The 6,711-nt window shown below is 47.5% G+C and overlaps 2 pseudogenes across 1 annotated transcript; both read left to right on the top strand.

The window, feature by feature from the left end:
• Positions 1 to 3,377: 3,377 nt before the first annotated feature.
• LOC100956673 lies at positions 3,378 to 4,092 on the top strand (annotated as a pseudogene). Its single transcript, XR_154877.2, has one exon. The product of XR_154877.2 is annotated as a nascent polypeptide-associated complex subunit alpha pseudogene (transcript).
• Positions 4,093 to 4,529: 437 nt separating this feature from the next.
• Positions 4,530 to 6,711, top strand: part of LOC100965368 — a 6,538-nt pseudogene continuing 4,356 nt past the window's right edge.

Here is a 6,711-nt window from a genome sequence, read left to right as displayed (position 1 = left end):
CTATTTAGTCAGGAACTAACAGGAACTGGTCACAGTGAAATGATAACTCCAGAGTGTTAAGTGCTAGGAAAAGGCTGATCATTACAGCCTGCCATACAGAACGACACTGCTGGGCTCACCTGCTGGTCCCTTGAGCCTCTTGTCCTGAACTGGAAGCAGACAAAGGTAGCTCTCTGCAGAGGCAGAGACTGGAGCTTCCACTCTTCACAGAAAGACAAGGCTAAGGAAACCCAAATGAAATCTAGGGTTGACTATTAGCCACAGAGCCAGAGGTCCAAATTCAGGAAACTTACTGGAAATAGCCACAGGACTGCTGAGCATGGCGCCAAAAGAAACTTCTAGAGAGAAGCGCTCCAGAGGAGAGTTGGGGAAAGCCAGATGTGTCAACCTAAAAGAGGAGGCTGAGGCACAATGCAAAGCGTTTACTGGAGTCAAAGTGAGGACAGCCACCAGGAAGACTCAACCCCAAGGAACCCTGCTTGAACTGCATTTAGCCTTTGTCACAGCAGATTTTAAAGGCAAAAAAGGGGCTTAGGAGTGGGCTGACACAGGTTTGCAGAAGTGACACGGCTGTGTGCACTGTCACCCACAGGGCGTAGGGTGGTACTGCACTGGGAGGTGCCCTGTGGCTCCTGGTAGCACTAGCTCCCAGAGCTGAGAAGGCAGCTGGGGGGGGACACAATTGCAGTCTGTCTCATTGTTGCTCTAGGCCCGATAATTTAAAAGGACTTGTGTTGCTCAGATTAAAGTTCTTTTCTCTCACAGGGGAGATACCCAGATAAGTAAGTCTCCAGAGTAGACCTCAAAGAAAATGTTTAGACTTCAGGCTTAAATACCATCATTCTCTGACACTAAGAGAAAAGGGTGCGGGGAACATCAGGTGAAGGGATCCAGGAAGAGCACCTGGAACCCTGGTGTGTTTTGCAGATTTGAGTAGGTGCCTTCTCCGTTGATGCAGCACTCTGGGGATGCGACCTCTTCCTGGGGCACAGGGAGACCCCCGGGAATGGAGTTTCCTCATAGGCAGGTACACCTCAAAGCTACACCCTAGCTTTTCAGAGCCCATCCTTTGTCTCTTCTCAAAATAACCAGCTCAAAGCAATCTATGTGCCAAAGAGGTGGCACATTTGGGGTGATGTATCTCAGGTCTGGGGGTAACTGCTTGGGTTGGTGCAGGTCCCACAGGGGGAGGGCTTAGTCCCACAGGTGCCCCCACTTCAGACCCCAATCCCAAGTCTGAGTCTCTTTTGGCTGACCAGCTATAAATCAGAGATTCCTCTTCTTGGGTTGGCCAAGATAATAACTGCATCTTAGATCTGAAAGAGCCATTCTGTGAGACTCTGTAACAGGTGGCCGCACCTCAGATAAGGGAGACACACCACAGGCTTGTCGCCTCCTTGTACTTGTCTAGATATAAACCTGTAAGAAATAAGCTGCCACGGCGAGCCTCTGACACCTGACAGAAGCTCTGGCCAGAGAGTTCCTGTAATGAGCTGCACGTCCTGGACACCCTGATGAGAAAGACTTGTCTGTAAAGCCAGCTGCTCTTCAGCCTGCCATAAGGAGAACTGCCTCCCTCTCTAACACTGGTGACATCTCAGATTTCGGCCTGTTTGTACTCAAGTGTAAAATAAACTTAAACTTTCTGGTATGTTTGTTACATTTGGTCTTGTGTGTTTGGATCTAGTCCTCATTTTTATTTTTATTTTTTTTTGAGACAGAGTCTCATTCTGTTGCCCTCAGTAGAGTGCTGTGACATCACAGCTCACAGCGACCTCCAACTCTTGGGCTTAAGCAATTCTCTTGCCTCAGCCTCCTGAGTAGCTGGGACTATAGCTGCCCACCACAACACCCGGCTATTTTTTTTGTTGCAGTTTGGCCAGGGCCAGATTTGAACCCGCCACCCTCAGTATATGGGGCTGGCACAGGGACCACCCCTTTTTTTTTCATTTTTAAGAGAGTCTCACTATGTTGCCCTTGGTAGGGTGCCATGGCATCACAGCTCACAGCAACCTCAGACTCCTGGGCTTAATCAGTTCTCTTGCCTCAGCCCCCCAAGTAGCTGGGAGTATAGGCATCTGCCACAATGCCCAGCTAAGCCCCCACCTCTTATAGCAGGCTTCTCGGTCTCGGCAAGATTGGGTTTAAAAAAAAAACAATAATTTTCTTGAGATATAATTCACATGTTCTACAACTCCCCAGTTCAAAGTGCACAATTCAGTGGTTTTAGTATATTTTCTGAGTTATGCCCCATCACCACTATTGGTTTTATTTCTTATTATTTAATTAATTAATTTATTTCTTTGAGACCGTCTTACTCTGTCACCCTGGGTAGAGTGTGGTAACGTCAGTGCTCACAGAAACCTCAAACTCCTCGGCTCAAGCAATCTCCTTGCCTCGGCTACCCACAAGGCCTGGCTAGTTTTTCTATTTTTAGTAGAGATGAAGTCTTGCTTTTGCTCAGGCTGATCTCAAACTCCTGAGCTCAGGTGATCTACCTGCCTTGTCCTCTCCAAGTGCTGGAATCACAGGTGTGAGTCATGGGGCCTGGCCACTACAATCAATTTTAGAGCACTTTTTTTTTTTTTTTTTTTTTTTTTTTGAGACAGAGCCTCAAGCTATCTACCTGGGTAGAGTGCCATGGCATCACAGATCATAGCAAACTCCAACTCCTGGGCTCAAGCGAGTCTCCTGCCTCAGCCTCCCAAGTAGCTGGGACCACAGGCGCCCGCCACAACGCCCGGCCATTTTTTGGTTGCAGCCATCATTGTTGTTTGGCGGGTCCGGGCTGGGGATTCGAACCCGCCACCTTAGGTGTATGTGGCTGGCGCCTTAGCTGCTTGAGCCACAGGCGCCGAGCCTAGAGCACTTTTCATAAGTTCCAAATAAGCCCTATGATACACTGGCAGTCATTCCTCTCTCCCCTTCCCTGGGCTGGCACCAGGAATCTGCTTTCTATCTCTCTGCATCTGCCTGTTCTGCACATTTTGCACAAATGGAATCCCACAAATGTGGACTATCGTGCCTGCCTTCTTTCATTCAGTGTTAGCTCTCCAGGCTTTACCTGGGGCACAGCATGTGGTGGGGCACAGTCAGGACCTTGCTCTGGGTAGTTCTCGTGGTGGGCACTATGTGGTGTGTTCACATAGTGGACGTCTGTGGTCCCAGCTATTAGGGAGGCTGAGGCAAGAGAATCTCCTCAGCCCAAGAGCTACAGGTTGCTGTGAGCTGTAATGCCATGGCACTCTACCAGGGGCGACAAAATGAGCCTCTGTCTCTAAAAAATAAATAAATAAATGAATGAATAAATAAGTTTGGTGATTAAAAGGAAGACATCTCTTTCTGCTGCCATCTTGGTTCCGCGTTCCCTGAACAACATGCCTGGTGAAGCCACAGAAACTGTCCCTGCTACAGAACAGGAGTTGCCACAGCCTCAGGCTGAAGCAGGGTCTGGAACAGAATCTGACAGTGATGAATCAGTACCAGAACTAGAGGAACAAGATTCCATACAGGCAACCACACAGCAAGCGCAGCTGGCAGCGGTAGCTGAAATCAATGAAGAACCAGTCAGTAAAGCAAACTGGGTCTTCGACAAGTTACAGGGGTTACTAGAGTCACTATCCGGAAATCTAAGAATATCCTCTTTGTCATCACAAAACCAGATGTCTATAAGAGCCCAGCTTCAGATACCTACATAGTTTTTGGTGAAGCCAAGATCGAGGATTTGTCTCAGCAGGCACAGCTAGCAGTTGCTGAGAAATTCAAAGTTCAAGGTGAAGCGGTTTCAAACATTCAAGAAAACACACAGACTCCAACTGTACAAGAAGAGAGCGAGGAGGAAGAGGTTGATGAGACAGGTGTGGAAGTTAAGGACATAGAATTGGTCATGTCACAAGCAAATGTGTCCAGAGCAAAGGCAGTCCGAGCTCTGAAGAACAACAGTAACGATATTGTAAATGCTATTATGGAACTAACAATGTAACCATCAAAAAAATGAGGACTTTTTTGGTGTTTCAAAAGAGTAACTGCAGCTTGGTTTGAAATTTGTACTGTTTCTATCATTAATAAAGTTATGGCTTCTTGTTGGATAAAAAAAGAGGAAGATATAAATGTAATGAATGAACAGATGGCAATAAATGTAATGAATGAACAGATGGCAAGTAGTGATATGGATATTATGAAACAATTAAATGGAAATTCTAGAACTTGAAAAAATATGTTATTTGAAATGAAAAATTTGTCAAATGGTAGCACAGTGGACATTTCAGAAGATCAAAGAACTCACAGACAGGGTAACATGATTTACCCAAATTGAAGTAGAGTAAAAAGACTGAAGTAATAAACAGTGTCCAGTGACCCCTGTGGCAGTATCAGCCAGTCACCCAAGTCAGGCTGAGTGCTGGACCTGCCTGGGGCAAACAACCCTTCAGTGTTCCCTGCCCTCCCTCCTGCCCTCACTAGCTATTGTCTGTGTACAGTCTGTAGTGACTGTACTGTTTAGTCAACAGGTGGGAAGCTCAGAGGGGCAGATGGGCATAGAGGCCTGTGCCTCAGGTCCTTATGGTGAGCAGGAGGCACAGGTGGAATCCCATGCATTTCATACCTACCTTCAGGGAAGGATTTCTAGAGGAAGTGCTAGTGGCAATAACATCAAAATCCTATGTGGGAGTTGGCCAGGTGGAAGGGGGAGGGAACAACACGTGTCATAGCCTGGAGCCAGGAGGGTGCAGGGTGCTTGTGGAACTACACGTGGCTGATGCAAACTCAAGGCCTGACACCACATTCTGGCTGATGCATTAGGAAAGTTCTTGACCCTCCTTGTCCTTCAGTTTCCTCATCTGTAAAATTGAGTCACCTGGTAGAATCATTGTGGCAGATTGGGGTCCCTTACAGGGGAGGTAGACTCTAGGACTGAGCTGAGTAACTGTTCATTGGGGTATGGCTTGGACCTGTAGAGGGGAAGGGACAGATAGCAGGAGTGGTGCTGTGATCTGCCCAAGGACATTGTTCACTGGTTCCCCACAGGGACCTCTGCAATAGAAGTGACCCTTTAGGGCTGTCCTCAGTTGGACCAAGATAGCCAGGACTTGCTTGTGAGTCATCTTGGGGAGGGATGTGACCTTAGCAAGTTTCAACTGATTTACCCCTGGAGAGGCTGATGGCTGAAGAGAGCTGACTGCACACCCAGCAACTGGGACATTGAGCCTGCCACTGGGGGTAAGAGATCTGTCGGGGCCTGAGTCATAGTGTCCATAATAGTCACTAGGGTCCACATGGGCCGAGCACTGTGGTAGACACTGGTTGAAACAGAGTTCTTAATCTCATGGAGCTTCTGTTTTATTGGTGGAGAGAGTCAATACCAAACAAATAAGTGAACTCAAAGTATTAAGGGCCAAGATCTACAAGTTCCCTGTGATTACAAATAAAGTGGCAGTTGTCAGGTACACAAAGCAGGAGATGTTTACCTGTGACAACCTACTCAGGTGGTGCTCCCAGCTCTTTGGACCTGAGGAGGAAGAGGCTGTAGGATCTATAAGCACTGCAGGGAAGAGGTCTAAACCCTTCTCAAGAGCTGGGCCCTGTGGGAAGGTGGCTATAAGGTTGTAGCAGCAAGGTCTCTGGACCAGGATTAGGAGTGTGGTCTTTCCTAGCAGGCTTTCAACCCTAGTAGAAGAATCAAGTTACACATGGACCTGAAATAACTTAGGAGACCTGGAAAAATAGAGTCGGACCCCCACTTAGGTTAATTAATTGGTAATTTATTTTACCTGCTGCAGGGGCTGCTGCTCTAAGAGTCAGTCAGCAGCCCAGGTGAGAGGGTAAGTTGCCTTTTATAGGTTTTGTGCAAGCATATTACAGAAGCGAAATGTGGCTGGTTAAGGGGGGGTTACAACTCGGGTAGTCATGGATACAACAATGGAACAATAATTAATACAGCTTCGATTGACAATGGGTACATCTCATATCACAATGGTTATGGTTATACAATAGTAATTAATCAAGTCTCAGTGAGTTTTCCACCATTGTTCATCTACTGAGAACTTGGGGGTTTTGTGAAACTTGGGACTTTTCTTTCCTGTACCTGAAGCTTGTTCTTGGCAACCCTAGGGGAAGGAGGGGGCCTGGGAACGTGGCTGGGAAGCACTGTTCTCAGCCACCATGGGGCAAGGAGGGACTTGCCTTGTTCCTGAGTTGACTCTGGGGGGAGAAGGGAGGAGGAGGGAAATGGTCTGGAAAGGGTGGGGCAGAGACAGGTGAGGGCAGGGGAAAGAGGGCTGGGTTACAACAGACTCTGCCCAACAATTCCTGGAGAAGGACCCAGGCTGATCGTTTGGCCACAACCCTCCTTCTCCTTGTATACTTTGGTGCCTGGCCCTGGGCTGTTCACATTATCATAGGGATGATTCAAAACTTGGCAGTTGGTTTTGAGAAAGTGGATGTATTTATTGGCTGGAAAAGGTCTAATGTAATTTTGCACCTTAGGTGATAGCTAATTCTTTCAACAAAATTTAAAAAGGACCTAATTAAGTGGTCAACTGATAAATCATTAAGAAACACAATTGAGGCTCGGCACCTATAGCTCAATGGGCTAAGGCGCCAGCCACGTACACCTAAAGTGGCGGGTTCGAATCCCCAGCCCGGACCCGCCAAACAACAATGATGGCTGCAACCAAAAAAAAAAATAGCCGGGCGTTGTGGCGGGCGCCTGTG

Source organism: Otolemur garnettii, unplaced genomic scaffold (assembly GCF_000181295.1).
Source record: "Otolemur garnettii isolate 467f Iridium unplaced genomic scaffold, OtoGar3 scaffold00245, whole genome shotgun sequence".
Classification (NCBI taxonomy): domain Eukaryota; kingdom Metazoa; phylum Chordata; class Mammalia; order Primates; family Galagidae; genus Otolemur; species Otolemur garnettii.
This window is presented reverse-complemented; position numbering and strand designations above follow the sequence as displayed.